Source organism: Notolabrus celidotus, chromosome 17 (genome assembly GCF_009762535.1).
Source record: "Notolabrus celidotus isolate fNotCel1 chromosome 17, fNotCel1.pri, whole genome shotgun sequence".
NCBI lineage: Eukaryota > Metazoa > Chordata > Actinopteri > Labriformes > Labridae > Notolabrus > Notolabrus celidotus.
In genome coordinates, this window is record NC_048288.1 from 5,305,350 (window position 1) to 5,322,563 (window position 17,214).

General features: G+C 42.4%; 1 protein-coding gene across 7 annotated transcripts in view; it reads right to left on the reverse strand.

Annotated features, from left to right (window-relative positions):
• The window catches only part of tpk1 (thiamin pyrophosphokinase 1), a 148,852-nt gene that overhangs the window by 113,071 nt on the left and 18,567 nt on the right, over positions 1-17,214 (reverse strand). The window lies entirely within an intron of this gene.

Genomic DNA, 17,214 nt, shown 5'->3' on the forward strand with positions numbered 1-17,214 from the left:
CGGTTCGCGAGTTCAACCAGCTCTGAACCAGCGCAAGCACCAACCCAGAAATACAACCTGGTTCGTGTTGGTCGAAATGAGGTAAGTGTGATCTAATCCTAATCCACCATGAGCAGAGCACATTGCAGCATTTAGCAAGTTACAGGGGCAAGGACAAACTTCCTTTAACAGGCAGAAACCTCCAGCAGGACCAGACTCATGTTCACATCTGCTGAGACCGAGTTAGGGTTCTAAAGAGTGATAGAAGAGACAGAGTTTGTGTCTTGAGGCAAACCACATGTTTAAAGACCCTGCAGACCTACAGTCAAACCACATGGGGGATTTCAGATGATTAGGCCTCTCCTCAGGTCTGTATGGAGATATTCAGACTGTCTGTTCAATGTTTCCCTCCATATTCTGAGCCTTAGTTACAGTGGGATAATGACCCATTTTAAATTACACCAGCATTTTTTTAAAATTCAGAAACCTTTGTAATCTTTGAATCTTACTTTCATGGACTGTCTGCTAGTGGAGTGTGAAGTTGTAGTCCTTCAGTATAGTCATCTTTCACTTTTATTAACTCTTAGACATTTTCTGAAGTCTCATTCTGACGTCTTTCCAGGGTGGAAAGCTAAAACACTGTGTCACTGTTGCACTGCCATGTTTTAATCCTTGCAGATTTGATAAACAAATGGAATCTGTTGAATCAATTTCAGTCCTCCTTAGTCGTCTGACACTGACCCACTTGCAGCGTTTTAAGGCAATAACAGGGCAATACAGAAGTGGTCAATCATGTCATTGGTGGTCTCGTTTGCTTTCAAGAACCAGTCAAAAATATTTCACAGGAGCTTTAAGGAAAAACTAAAGACCCAGCTATTAAGCCAGACTCTCCTATGAGCTCTTCTCCTCTGCTTCCATACACCCTGCACTTTGCCTCGCCGGCATCTGTGTCCGATTGAACTTCAAGAAGTTTGATAACACTGACTCACTATACAACCCACTTCAACAACAACACTTTCTGTATGCAGACTAATTTGATACATTAGAGACCTAAATTAGAGACTTAAAGTGAACACTACTCCCATCAGAGGCAGATGACTGTCTAACATGAGTCTGGTCCTGCTGGAGGTTTCTGCCCTTTAAAGGAAGTTTGTCCTTGCCACTGTAACTTGCTAAATGCTGCAAAGTGCTCTGCTCATGGTGGATTAAGATGAGATTAGACTGAGTCCTGTCTGTAAGATGGGACTGGATCTGATCCGGTCTTGATGTTGGATTGATACAGTCACAGGTGCAGAGTTTAAACTTTGCATTACTTTCAATTGAAAGGCCATTATTTCTGAACATCACACAACTTTTAACAGATTATTACCAGCATACCTCTCAAACACACGGTGCACAGTGTCATACCTACATACTGCTACATACAGGCAACAATTATTATTCACACTGGGGGGTATCCCTCTTTAACGTACTATCATGGCCTTCAGAGAGTAAGAGAGAAAGAATGCAGATGAATTTGCATCGCTGTAAATAACACATTTCTACACAAGGTAACGCTTTTATTCATCACCTCCCAGCCCCCTGCCTGTGTTGATGTTCCACATCAGGAAATGATCACAATGTAAATGCCTCATTATCTCTGACAGAGTGTAAAGGATGACAAACTTCACAAAGACAACTTCTTGAAAAACGGAGAAACTCTTACTTAAACCTGGTGATGACAGGCTATCAGTTACACATACACACACACACACACACACACACACACACACACACACACACACACTGAATAACTTTCAGACTCAGGGTTCTAGATCATTTACTTAAAGTCTGTCAATCATGTATTCAACTCTGTTTGCATGGTGTGTCATTAAAACACACACACACACAGTTCCAGTGAAACAGAGAGAATTGATGAGATTTGACTGAGTGTGGCTCATAAGTAGGCAACAAACATCATAACAATCTTTCAAATCGTCAACTTATATTTGAATCATTTCCCATTATGTGCATTTCGTGAGCGCATTTTTCTCCCTGAAGGCAAATCTCAGGAATATCAATGAAAGATATTTATCAGTACTTTGTTTACGTCAAAACTCAGTTTCAGTATTTCAAACAGCCACTTTTTTTTTACCAACCTGTCTCATTATATCAGACATTTCAGTAAAGTTTTACAGTGAAACTTCACACCTTGCCTGGAATAAAGAGCCTCAACCAAATCTGAAGAAACTTTTAAATATTTCTCAAACAGAGTTTCCTCATTAAGCTGAAGGGAAGATACGCAGACTGCTCAGTGACAGCCAAGTATTTAATAACTGTTTTAAGTAGTTATTAATATCACCAGGATTTGTGAAGCACTTCATGACCCTGCTCTGTGAAAGGTGCTGTACCAAATGAAGTTAAAGGCACTGTGAGAGGTTAACTGGATTTTAACTAACTTTAAAATAGCATCAATCTGAAACAAAATTTTAAATTTTGATGCTTTTGGCTTATATCTCATGGAAATCAGAAATCCTGTACCTCAAATTATCAGAATATTTCCTAAGATCATTAAAAAAACTGATTTAAAATACATAAATGTCCAATTCTGGAAAGTACTTTCAATTACACACTTGATTTGGGGCTCCAGCGCCATGAATGACTGCATCACTACGTTGTGACATGGGGGGTACAAGCCTGCGGCGCTGCTGAGGTATTTTTGTAGCTCAGGTTACTTTGATACCGGCCTTCAGGTGGTCTGTATTTTTAAGTGAGTCTTCCTCTTGACAAACACCCCACAGGTTCTGTACGGGGTGCAGGTCACACAAAGTAGTTGGTCAATTAAGCACCCCATTTGGTAGTTTTGGCGCTGTGGGTAGTGTTGTAGTCAAGACCACATTAACTGATACCAAGACATGTCCAAGACCAGAGTGCCCGGAGACCAAAACAAGAGCAAGACATTTAGGGATTGAGACCGAGTCAAGACCAAGACCAAGGCAGGGCAAGACCGAGACAAGACCAAAACCAAGACCAAGACCATATATATCAATGAAAAATCCTTATGAGAGTTAACAAAATAAAAGACTTCTGTTTATTTTATTTATGTTTGCTTTAAATACAATTAACAGCAACAAACAAGGTTTGGTTTTGTCTTTGTTGACTTTGACATGCTGTGAGAGCCTTTTGACTTCTTAAGTTTCGTTTTGGTGGTCATTAGTTAAACTTTCACTTTAGATTAGAGTTTAAACTGTGTTTTCTGTTGCCTGTGATCTCAGGAGAGGTAGAAGGTCGTAGTGGTAGCTGAGCAGGATTATTTTGTCAAGCCTTTTTTTCTCATTAGTTGTGAATTTTCTATTTTCTAATATTTGCAGTGTTTTGTGGTAATCCTGCGGTAGGTTTTTCACTATTCCCTTCTCTCAGTGTGCCTCCAGAGTATAATGCTTAATTAAAGGACTTAGCAGACATCTCTGGTCACAGGCACACACAATCTCTCCTCCTGTCTTTGTCTCCATTCAGCACTGTGAAAGTCACGGCCATAACAGGTGAGGAAAGAATGAATGTATTGAGAAAGAGGGAGGGTACTGTCACAGTAACAACAGGGACACAGAGTGCATCAGTGTTGGTCTCGATCGGTCTTGATATAAAATGCGGAGTCCACCCAGTCCGAGACCGAGACAAGACCGAGTAAAAATGCCTTCAATTCCGAGACGAGACCGAGACCTTAAATAAGCTGTCTCGAGAACCAAGACCGGTCTTGAGTACTACAACACTAGCTGTGGGCAGGTGCAGATGAAGCATGAGGTGCTCTAAAATCTCCTGGTAGACTAAAAGTTATAACACATGTAATACTGTAACAGCTCTACTGTTTGTTAAACCTGTTCAGTGTAGATGTTCTTAATTCCTACAGGGTTGACGGTCAGTGAAGGCATCAGGAGAGGTGTAGAGTGTGCGAGTGGAAGAGAGGAGAGACAAGAGGAGAAGTTCTTCATTCATTCAAACATTGATTGTTGTTTTGTTGGTTGGCGTGATCACGGCCGACAGTGAGCGGTTATTAAAGGTGACATATCACGCTTTTTTCATCAATATATATTGGTCTAAGAGGTCCCCAAAACATGTCTTTAAAGTTTATGCTCAAAAAAACACTTTGAAATCAGATTTTGGTCTGCCTGAAAAGTCCTCTTCTTCATTCCTCATCAGAACACTCTGTTTTCTCTCTGACCACGCCCCCTCCGGAAGTGGATGTGCCTTGGCTCTCCAGCACGTTGATCTAATGTTTACATGTTGGCTGAATATACACGGCTGCTCAGAGATCGCGTTACTTCAACCCTCTGAATCTGATCCTGACGGAGAGGCGCCTGTAGCAGGACCTTTCTGAAGGATTGGTCATAGATTTAGTGTTTTTTGTTGTTTTATTTATCAGTATGTAGACGTGTGTCTTGGTACACAGCTACAAACATGTAGCTATGTGGCTATGCTAACTAGCTCTAGCACTTATCCATGATAAATAAAAATCATCCACTAGATCTTCAAATCTGCAGACGTGGGGAGTAAAACCGACCTCTCCCAGAAAGGCAGCAGGACCTTTTATGAAGGATTGGTCACAGATTCTGTGTTTCTTGTTGTTTTATTTGTCAGTATGTCGACGTGTGTCTTGGTACACAGCTACAGCTACAGCTACAGCTACAGCTACAGCTACGAACATATAGCTATGTGGCTATGCTAATTAGCGCTAGCACTTATCCATGACAAATAAAAATCATCCACTAGATCTTCAAATCTGCAGACGTGGGGAGTAAAACCGACCTTTGTGTTTATTAAGACAGCCTACAACTAGCATGCCTCCTTCCTAAGCTCCTTGTTAGCACACATTTGTGCAGGTAATGAAAAACGGGGGAGGGATTCAGTATTATTTTATACAGTCTATGGGCTGAACAAGCTCCGAGCTCTGACTCCGTGACACACCGGATATTGTTGTAACGTAACAAAAACACGGAAGTCTGAAACGGCTGGTTTCACACACATTTAGAGCAGAATGGATTTTTTTCATTCTCGGGGGGTTTGTAGACATGCCAGGGACACATATTTCAGGTAAAGAACCATTAAAAAGTCAATTTTGCATGATATGTCACCTTTAAAACTCAACGTGTTCATGAATCGGCTCGTCATCACTACAGCGTCCGGACGGACGCTACAGTACATCTACATTTCTGTAGGACTTACTAAATGTCATTCATTCTTCTGCTTGTCAGAGCCCCCATGGTGAGAGCTTTTTAGACTCTGATCCGGACTACAGTCCTGAGCAAAGCACCTCATCGGGTCAGAGGGGACAGGCCCGAGGTGGAGCGAGAGGGGCAGTAAATAGAGGCAGGGGAAGCAGAGGCAGGGGACGGAGACTCGGAGTGCACGCCGGGGAAATGTACGCGCAGGAGGCGGGCAGAACAGCAGGACGGGATTTGAATGGTTTAAAATTTTGGGTCCCAAGAAACGGTGATTGGTTAGTGTTTTCCCAGGTTTACTCCGGCTGTAGATAGCAGCTTTTTTTCACTCTTTTTTAGGAACACATCATGTATTGATTACCATCAGGACATAAAGATCATTTTAACCAGTATAACAAAAAGTGTATCTAAATCTGATTACCAACCCCAGCTTTCAGTTAATGATTCAGTTTCACAGAATCAGCAGCATGCACGCCATGCCTGTTGGGTCTGTTGGTTTGCTATACCTTTACTAAACCTTCTAGAAACTTACTTGCAGTGTAGAAGTTGAAATTTTCACAAAAACTGTGATTTATCTTGCTCGTGATGAGGGACTGCTGTTATTTTGAACACAACTGTATATACAGCAGACTTGTTAGCCGTCTTCATCTTTACTCTCATTGCTGGTGAATTCCTACACTTCTCAGAGTACAACAGAACCAGTGATCAATCAGGGGAATAAGACTCAGCTACACAATGTGTGTGTGTTCACCTGTTTGTGACTGTTATCTCTCTGTTAGTTCAGTAGTCTCAGTAAAACACATTGTTTCCTGTGTAAAGGTTGATGTCCTGATGTGTGCAATCTTTCATAACGGTGCTCGTGTCTGAATTTCAAACAGTCAAGTGTTTTATCTGTTGTTTTAAAGCTGCTGTTCTTGACACTATTCTGAGATTCCAAATTCACATAAAACAAGCGGCGCCTGTTCAAAAGTTTATCTTTACTCTGAGAGAAACTTTTCTTTAATTCCTGCGGGAGCGTCTGTCTTTGTAGATCTCTCAACGTTCAATTTGTCTCCTTCACAGTAAAAAGGAAAAGTGGGTAAACTGAGCTGAACTTGAGAAAGATTACCTCTTCATCTGCACTCCATCCACATCAACGCTGAAGACACAATTACTGACGTTCACCCACCGAAAACAATACACCGGCTGGCTGTTTGAAGTACGCCGCAATTGTAAATGCAACTCCACAACGAGATCTATATTCTCTTTCTTTTCAGAGCATATGAGCTAAAGAAAAAAAGAGACAAAAAAAGAAACGAGCCAAACAGAACACCACGCACTCGCTCAGAGAGAGAGATGTGACATGAATCTTGGTGTTGATGGGAGCTGAGCAGGGACAGTAGAGGCAGTCAGAGGAGATGACCTTGTAAGTTAACTAGCCTGATAATCCGTCCCTGCAGGCTTCACAGCCTACTCCTCTTGTCACTCACTCTGCTGTGTGATAGATACATACGCTGGGCAGGAGATAATGCACTTCCACATGCACAGCACTAAACCTGTCATTCCTCCACTTTTTATCATCCATGTTGGGTCTCATGCAGAAAGGATGCATGGAAAACACACACACACACATTGCTGTGGGGTATATTCTCTTCTATAGTGAGACAGTATTGATGAGGTTAGTGGTGAGGATAAATGCCTGTCAGGTTGGGGCTTTGGCGCAGTACAGGAGAGGGCAAACGGTCACAGAAAGCGGTGGAAAGATTATTATCCTTATTATGATGCCTAGACGCCCTCCCTTCATCTATCAGTCCACCTCCAAACCTCCATCTGTCACCCTGTCTCCTGATCCCCCCTGCTCCCTGCACCTTGCTTCCAATTTGATTGATTTCTCACAGAAAACATCCTCCTTTCCTTCTCTGTTGCTCTTTATTCGCTTTGTTGTTCTAAATTTCTCTAATTCCTGTGTAGAGGCAAGAAAATGCTTTGGATCTCCTACTGCTGATAGTTTCAAACTTTGAATTCTCTGCATACATTCTCTTCTTTCTTCTTTCTTCTTCTCTTTCTTCATCATACTTCGTCAGATTTTTCTCTGGCAGTTTGTTGAAGTAACTTTTACTCGCATTACTGTTGCGCTTTGTTTTGTTTTTACTCATGCTCAGCTGGATGAGCTGAAGTCGGCCAGCTTGTCGGGTTGGGCCGCTGGATGTTCCTGTGGAGCTCTGGAGATTTAGGACAAATGGAGGCAGAGGAGGCATAGAGCTACGAGGGAGGAGAGCTGGTATAAGAAGACGGAGGTTTATGGAGAGGAGACGGAAGCCGTGTCTCTCCCCTCTCATCATGGGCAACGTGAGATCTCTGGATAATAAGATGGACGGGCTAACGGGACTAGCCAGGAGTCAGACGGAGTTTCGGAAATGTACGTTGTGCTTTACAGAAACGTGGCTGCATCAGGATATTCCCGACCACAACGTCTCCATTGACGGCTTCCAGACTGTCCGGGCAGACCAGGATAGCACCGAGAGCGCTGTGGGCCTCCGACCATATTATCTGCACAGGGAGATCTCACATGTCATACTGGTAGCTGTTTACATCCCCCCTCTGCCAACCCGACTACGGCGTCCAACGCTCTCAACGCTGCCATAGCCAGACTCCAGACACACCACCAGAGTGCCGTCTTCCTGATCTCCAGACAGACACCAGAGTGCCCTCTTCTTGATCTCCAGACAGGCCACCAGAGTGCCCTCTTCCTGTTCTCCAGACAGACACCAGAGTGCCCTCTTCCTGATCTCCAGACAGACCACCAGAGTGCCCTCTTCCTGATCTCCAGACAGACCACCAGACTGCCCTCTTCCTGATCTCCAGACAGACCACCAGAGTGCCCTCTTCCTGATCTCCAGACAGACCACCAGAGTGCCCTCTTCCTGATCTCCAGACAGACCACCACAGTGCCCAGACAGACCACCAGAGTGCCCTCTTCCTGATCTCCAGACAGACCACCAGAGTGCCCTCTTCCTGATCTCCAGACAGACCACCAGAGTGCCCTCTTCCTGAACTCCAGACAGACACCAGAGTGCCCTCTTCCTGATCTCCAGACAGACCACCAGAGTGCCCTCTTCCTGATCTCCAGACAGACCACCAGAGTGCCCTCTTCTTGATCTCCAGACAGACCACCAGAGTGCCCTCTTCTTGATCTCCAGACAGACCACCAGAGTGCCCTCTTCCTGATCTCCAGACAGACCACCAGAGTGCCCTCTTCTTGATCTCCAGGGACTTTAACCATGTATTTATTTTCTACATAGCTTATTCTGTCTCCTGTTCATACTTTTATTATCATTATTTTTTCTTTGTATGGCATTCATATCTTATTAATTACTTTCTTCTAATAATATAATTTGATATTCTTACTTATTAGAGCAACTGTAATGACTGAGTTTCCCCCCGGGATAAATAAAGTGTTTCTCATTCTGATTCTGATACCTGTTTACTTTCTCTGAAGCGTGTGCTTGCATGCAGGTTTGTGTTCTTAATTGCGAGGGTGATCCAGCATGAGCTGTTGGGTGATGTTCACACGCTTCTCCTGCGAGCCGCTCCACATCAACAAATGACTCAGCCTTGTTTTTGTCTTGTAGAGTGAGAGAGAGAGACCTGCTTCCCCTGATTGCTTTATTGATTAGCTTTTTTGTGTTGTTACACAAGTGAGTAAGTGAAGGATTTGTAAGTCAGTAAATGAGTAGCTGATTCAGTGAAGGAGTGAGTCTGTGACTGACTGGATGAGCAAGTGGGTGACTGATGGGCCAGATGAGTGAGAGGGTGCGTGAGCGAGATAAGCAGCTTGATCCCGCTTCTCCACATCACACTCGGCACCTGTAAATGAGTTTCCCTTTGATCAGCATTGCGCTCTTCCAGCTTCCATCGCTCCTTCGCTTCCCCGCTGCTCGACTTCTCCCAGAGGTGATGAGGGAGCGGGCCCAGAGGCAGCACATCAGAGGACCTGAGAGTGCTACGTGGATGTGGAGGTCGTTTTGAGTGTACAGATGGGGACCAGACTATAGGTGCAAAGCCATCTGGAGAGCTCCACGGTCATGCGCACACTGACATCTGCTTATCTTATAAACAACATTAAAAATACATGGCACATCAAGAGAGGGAGGTAAACTTGCTACCAGCGTGTTTACCAGCACACTGCCAGAGATCTGAGATATGCCATTCACGCACCGTCATCATCCTGTCAAAACTTCTTCAAGTCCCATGTGCTCTGCTGCCAGCAGCCAAACTGATCAAGAAAGCCTCCCGATCCCTGACATCCACACCACAGCATAGCTTTGGGCTCTTTAGAAGCCACCAAAACTTTTTTATGTGTAGACTTATATAACAGGAAGCAAATATCCTATGACTTTATCAAACTGAATCATACTCTCAAAGCACGTCTGATTCGTCCGTCTTCTCACAGTGGTCGCCAAAAAGTGCAGGTGGATATCTGGATGATTTGATGTTGGCCTCCAGATTCCTGCTCCCGTTTTGACGGAAGTTTGAAATTGGATAAGAAAATATGAGAGAAACAATCAGCTAAAGGATATGCAACAGCCCAACAATGCATTTTTGTCAAATTGAATCCCTGGAGGATAACCACGTCAGTTACACTCCGCTGATCTGGTCACAGTTTGGGATCGGATATTAAACCAGAAATATCAATCTCCAAACGCTGTCGAGGGTCAGTGATAATCAACAGGGGGGACACAAATTCTTTTACAAGTTTAATGTCTGCCCCTGCTGGAGGCAAACACACAATTTAAGCTGAATATTGAAAAACTGTCTTCAATTTAGATTCTGATCGCACAGAAAACAATATAAATGGGTTTCCAAATGCATTTCAAATCATATTACGACTGCAATTTTCTGAAAAACAAGCAATCTGATTTTGGAGAGCTTCGTGCAATTCTTCAGAAAGCTGCCTCCTCTTTATTCTGCAAGGACGATGTCACTCTTAAATGGTATTTAGCAGCAATTATTCCACTCCCTTTACATTCAATGAACACTGAATGAATGCTTCTCTTTCTTTTAATGCTACGATTTCTGTTCTTCTCACTTAATAGACTTCTTCACTAATCTGTTCTTAAGGCACAAGGCAACCTTGGGTGTGAGATCAGACAGGGAAATTGCCTCATCTAATGGTGTTTAACAGTTTCTAGAGGTCTTCAGCTATAAAGGCATTTAATCAGAACTGTCTGTCTTCGTGTCTGATTGCTGAGAAACTGAATGAACTCAGATACCTCTTTGGGTTTTTGCTTAGTTGATAAGAAAATCAAAGCTGTGGTCATCAGAGTTCAACCAGGTGTAGTCTTAATCACAAATTTGCTTCAAACTCAAATTCACCAACTGTTCCTGAGAAGAAATTTCTTCTTGAAATCAACTCACAAAGAGTTCAAGAAGATTCTGACATTCACCAAAACTTCCTCTATCTGAGATGCGTCCTCAGGTAAACACAATTATTCATTTGAGTGCTGAGAGTCCAGAGATGTGCCAAGAGTGTCCAACCCTGTCATCCAAGTAAAAGGGGGCTACTTTGAAGAATCTAAGATCTAGTTCTTGAATACATCTTCTGATGGACCTGAACAACATCATCAGTGATGTAACATGGGGTCATTGGGTGTTTTGGGTCTTTCAACATCAGACACCAGGAACCTTTTAGTTCAGGGGAAAGTAGTTCTGGGGGCTAAAAGACCCCAGAACTCATGGTCGAAATGCACCTTAACATTCACCCATTCACCCATTCACACACTGATGGCAAAGGCTGCTATGTAAAGAGCCCATCAGTATGAACTAATCCCATTCACACATTGCTGGCACAGCACCAGGGACAGTTTGGGTTTAAGTGTCCTGCCCATGGACACTTTGGCATGTGGACAGCGGGACCGGGAATCAAACCCCGACCCTCCAATTCAGAGACGACCCACTCTATCACTTAGCCAGAGCCGCAAGTACGTCATGCTATGTCAACTTTCACCTACGTTCATGTAGTGTGACGATCTCTCTCCTATTAAAAGTCACCCTAGATCGTCCATCAGCAGCCTCTCCCCCTTCCTGCCATCAATTTGAAAAGATAATAATCCATCCAGATCATCAAAGAGTGATTTTATTAAACTGGATTAGAATGACAGTGTTCTGAAAAACGTCATGTCTATTTCTTCCCCATCTGAAGCAAAACAGGATATTATATTTGAAGAGCAGCGTGCGTTCCTTGTCTGTGTCAATCAGAATATTAATAGCCGGTGGGTGAACAAAGAGCTGTCTCTGTATTCTAAATTTCTCAGAGAGAGAAATCTCAAGCAGGTTTTTAAAAGTACCCAACAGAATATAATATAATAAAATAAAGGCAAAGGGTTTTGACTTCTGCTGTTAGGAGGTCAGGCCTTCATTAAACTCCTGCCGTTGCGTCTGAGACAGAACTTAAAGGATGTGAGTCGGTCAGGCTGCTGGTGTTAAAGAGGTAAACTAATGACATGTTCTCTGTCATTTCATTTCATTTTTGTTTTGTAAACAGAGTTTCATTTAGTTAGAATTATTTTTTGCAAAGCCTTGTTTTTATTTCAGTTAATATAAATTCTACATTCTAGTTTTTGAGACTTTATTAATTTTGAATTATGATCATGATAAGTACTTCTCACAATACGAGTCCATTGTAGAATTTCTTTAGGGTTATGATTTAGACATTTTCTACATCTCTCTAATTCTAAACTTTATTCACTGAATTGTTAGCATGGGAGGTGTTCTGCTTTCCATTTATAGTACATTTGTAGCCTGAGTATCACTGAGCTGTCACGTATCAGCAGGCTTTGGTGCGTGAAGAAAAAACAGTCAGTATGGAGAGCAAAAGCAGGCAGAACACAGTCTTCTGTCATCACACCCTAGCTCCCATCAGGATGGTAATCTGACAAAGATTTATTAATTTATCTCTATAAAGAGATGTCTGCATGCAAAAATCTGTTCTGGATCAAAATTTAAACTTGACATGGGGTTTGCTCAACTGTGGGTATCAAAAGCCAATGAGCGTTTAGATTTCCTGATTTCCTGGAATGCATCAGAAACGATGGACCCGACCTAAGTTAGACAAAAAATATATATATTTATATATATATGTAATTATCTTGTCCTCTTCAGGTCAGACATTATAAAGCTTACATTTTTACTTATCATGTATCATGATGTTGTTACTTCAAAGGATTTAAGACCATAAATCCGAGTCAATCACAAGAAGTGATAGATGTTGAATGCCAACGGGTCACGTGACTGTTCCTCTTTTACTCTTTCGCTCCTGTGTGACTTTTGTAAGTACACACAGCCCTGTAGTCTCATGCCCTTTTGTTGTGAATGGAGATGTTAATGAGGAACATCATTGGAGAACATCTCATCCATGAATTAAAGAACAAAGATGGACCCAGTTGTGCAGTTTGAGAGAAGGTTCATGAACTGGCCTCAGGCTTATCTTTAGGACTTTCTCAGGAGCCGATTTAAGAAACATTTGAAGGTATTTCTGAATGAAGTCCGCTCTTTCTTGATTGAAGAGTGTGAGTTGTATTTTTCATAAATGAATATGCCTACTGAAGATTTGTGCGTGTTGTTTGGTGGTCAAAGCATCAAAAATGCTGAGAACCAGTGATTCCTGCCCAATCTGTCTCCCCTGTCTTTTATTTATGAACTCACAAACTGCATAGAGAATACTTAAATCCAGTATTTCAGCTCAGCTAGTTGTGTTCAGTTAGACTCCACTTCTGATCTGTTCACTAGGTTTAAAAGAAACAGAGTTGTAGAATCCAGGTTGAGATGACACCGTCTGGTTTAAAGGCTCAAAGTCAGCTTTGCATATTAAATACATCACAGTCAAGTAGCGTCAACTTATCTCATAAGAGACACCTCAGGGAGTCCAGAGCTCTGCTTCCCTTCAAAACCTCTCTTACTACGACACCTTTGTGCCTGATTTTCAGTTTCCTGCACTTCTTTCTCTCTGATAAAGAGTCTTGTTGTTCTATGTCTGACAATGAAAATCTAATGAACTCATTCTTATGCCTGCGTTTCCAAATAGAAATAAATGTTGGAGCGTCTTGTTTGAAATATTCTTCCCTCTTTCCTCTCTAAAAGTCTTCTCGTGTTGAGAGCTTGAGAGAGTGAAGGAGACACAAATGTGCCTGCCTAAGTATTTCCTGCATTAAACAGACAATTTTCCAACCTTGACGGCTGACGGCGAGAGGTCTCGGAGTGGAAAGCAGCGTCGGCGGCACAGAGTCAGTGCTGAGGCTTGATGTGTTGTGACTGAAACGCCACAGTCTGAATGCCGGAGTCTAAGGTCTAGTGGGTTTGTTTATATCGACCTCGACTCTCCCCTGCTGAGTGGAATGGACGCTTACTACCATTGCCGTGTTCGCATTATTTACCAACCAATTATCTGTGGTGTATATAGACACAGTTGAATGAGTCTGAATGGATGTGCCACTGTTCTACCTTGAGACCTTACAAGTGCTAAAAGCTTCTTTTCAAAAGCATCGAGCATTTGTAATAGAAACAAACTGTACAGGAAGTCTGTGGCTCAGACCTGATGACCTATGAAAATGTGAATATTCAGAAATTTTAGAATTCAGAAAAGCATACAGACTGTTAACATTATTGTATGACCCTCTCTCTCTCTTCATCACAGACCCAGAGATGGTGATGCTTGTGTCCATGAAGGGGACATATCATGCCCTTTTTCAACCATCTAATACAGTCCCCTCATGTCTAAATGTAACATCCTGGCCATGTGTCAGTCAAAATATTTTATAAATCAAGCTCCAGAGGAGGTTTTGGACCAGCTCTATAAACACTCTGTTTTCGGTGTGTGTCTTTTTAAATCCACATGAGCTCCCTTTTCTCTTCTGCGAGGTGTGCCAACTTGAAAAGAGTGTCGTGTTACTATAGCAACTCTGGAGAATGCATCAAAACTAGGGTTGCAAAATTTGGGGAAATTTCAAAGTTGGAAATTGTCCATGGGATAATTAATGGGAATTTATGGGAATAAATGTGAATAAACATGAATAAACCAGGAATTTACTAAATTGAAGGTTGGCTCTTAATAGAGAACTTACATATAGTTGGGAAAAATATATTTTAACCTAATCCTGACTACATGGGCCAGGATTGAGAAACTTGAGGGAAGATGCTTTTTTATTTGTATGTTGAATGGGACTTTGTTAGAGGGAGAGCGGCTCTTTTCATTTAACTTTTTGAATGGGACTTTGTTGGAGGGAGAGGGGCTCTTTTCATTTAACTTTTTGAATGGGACTTTGTTGGAGGGAGAGGGGCTCTTTTCATTTAACTTTTTGAATGGGACTTTGTTGGGATTGCATTTTTGTTAATTTTTGAATGGGTTGGGTCGGGGGGAGGAGTAATATTTAACTCAACATTCATGTTTTTGTTCTTCAGTGAAAGAATTGATTGTTCAATTGTTCCATTCAGCACTGTGAAAGTCACGTCCGTAACAGGTGAGGAAAAAATGAATGAATTGAGAAAGACTGGGGGGCTTTCTCTCTTATCACAGTAATGACAGGGACACAGAGTGCATCAGTGTTGGTCTCGACCGGTCTTGATATAAAATACAGAGTCCGCCCAGTCCGAGACCGAGACAAAATGCTTGAGATTCTGAGACAAGACCGAGACCTTAAAGCTGCTGTGAGTAACTTTTGATTAATATCAATGTTGGTGCCCCATTGTGGACAAAGTGATACCTCTTATCTCTTGTTCTGTACATGCAAAGTAGTGTTTTCAACAAAAACCTCACCCTGTTCTCTTTTAACAGCCAGATGTATCACTCAATATGATTATTTGCCATGACAACAGCCGAAAAAAGGATGTTGCTAAAGTCAAATGTCAATCATGTGGTCTGACACCTACCCCCACTGAGTGGTATAAGGCATTAAAAATGACAACAGAGAAGGTATCAGTGTTGTTAATTTTGTTTTTGTTTGCTTTTGAAGGTCATAAAGAGGCATCAGTGTTGGTTTCAGTCTGTTTCTCAGCTGGTGAAAAACTCCTCATAGTGCCTTTAAATAAGCGGCCTCGAGACCAAGACCGGTCTCGAGTACTACACCACTAATAGATATCATCAGCAAAATGTCTGGTGGTAAAAATACAGATTGAGATAATCATATTGATCTACTTTTCCATACCAACATTAGTTCACAAAGTGAGGTACCGTTTTTTTTTGCTTTCACCCAAACGTTTCATGTCATGTTTGATTGACAGCTGCAGAGAGGAACAGTGAAACCTGACTGCTCATCAAACAGCAGAGAGACGCTTCTCTGTTGGTTTTTAAAAGAATGAGCAGAGACATAGTCTAACTTAAATTTATATCTGAGGAAGACAGTAAATAAGGAGACTCTCATACAGGCGGGAGGAGGATAAACGATTGAACTGGACTGTAACCGGTATTGCAGTCACTCATAAGTTTATCAGGATGAAATCTGGAGAAATCTACACCACACTTTTCGACCGAGGCAGTTTCAGGGCCAGTTCGGGGCCGGCGCTCAATTGAGAACCGGTTTTTCGTGTTTTGACTGTGAGTGAGCCGGCTCCCAGCCGGGAAAACCAGTTCCAGAGCGGCTCCAACTCTTTGCTGTTCTAGAACATAGACTGTAAAAAATATGGACGTAGTATCCTTGACGTCACCCATCTGTTTCTGAACGCTGTTTTGAAGCCAATCGGCAGCAGCAGCCATATTGCTGCTGTCGAGCCAGTGTGACGTAAAGAGGCGGGCTTTGAGCCTCCTAGCCAACAGCTGCAGTGTTCCTGCAGGCAGCTGTGCCTCTCATTGGAAGACTAGTAATCTCAATATCTTCAAAATTGCCGAATTAGATAAAAATTCACCCCCCTCACAGTGAGAGGACATCGAGAAATGCGCTATTCAGAATACACTCGTCTTTTGTACCAGGCTGTAAACATGTTTATTAATGCTGCAAAGATCGTCTTTTTCCCATTCATGTGTATGTGACTTCCGGTACTTCCGGAGCCAGCCTCAAGCGGATCCTCGATGAACTGCAGCTTTTAACACTTCCGCATTGACTCATATTTTTAGACCGGAGGTTGCCGCTTGGTCTAGAACCACGAACCGCTTATGTCAGGGGCGAGGGGCAGGATTGCCGTGATCAAAAACACAAACCAAACGTGTTTCCTCCATTGTCCTGAAGCGAAAAAATAAAAATACTAATGGATTCAAAGACAAAGCAGTGGTCAGCCAAGGAGACAAGCTTGTGTCGGTTCGCGAGTTCAACCAGCCCTGAACCAGCACGAGCACCAGCCCAGAAATTGGTTGAAAAGAGGTAACTGAGGGACAGGAGCGACAGGAGGGACTGGAGGACTCCGCTGCTTGTGCTGACTTTATAGATCAAAATAAACAAAACAATCATAAAGTCTTTTCTCCACCATATTCTCCGGGACATAAAGTATGAAATGTGCATTTTAACAACAAAACAAACCTTCAGTGAAACACAGATACACAGCCCTACATGTCTGCAAACACTGGTGAATGATCATAGTAACGCCCCCTCAGGCAGTGACGCACAGTCTCTCGTCTGACGTCACAAGGCCAAGGCGAGCAGATTGTGAACAGAGCGTCTGATTGTGTGTGATCGGACTCAAGTGGACCACTAATTAAAGACTGGGAGGGCTTATTTTAACATTTGTGAGTGAGTTATTACACCAGACACCCACGCACATGTGCAAAACACTGAAAAAGTTGGTTTGTTAGGATATGTCCCCTTTAATACCTGATTCATAGATCATAATGAAATGTAATCATGATGCAACAAAGTGAAGGTCTCAAAGGAAAATAAATAACATTTCATTTTGGTCTTTGAAGCATCTGAGGTAAAATATGGCTTATTTTTGGATTGTAATCATTTTCAGGTCATGCAGCTACAAGAGAACAGAATAAAAAGTCAGCCTTGAAGGGAGATCAATTATTTTTAAGGGAAAAAAATCGTCTTCACTTTTATTAAATATCTCATGGGGGAAGTGCGCAGAGGGCAGCGAG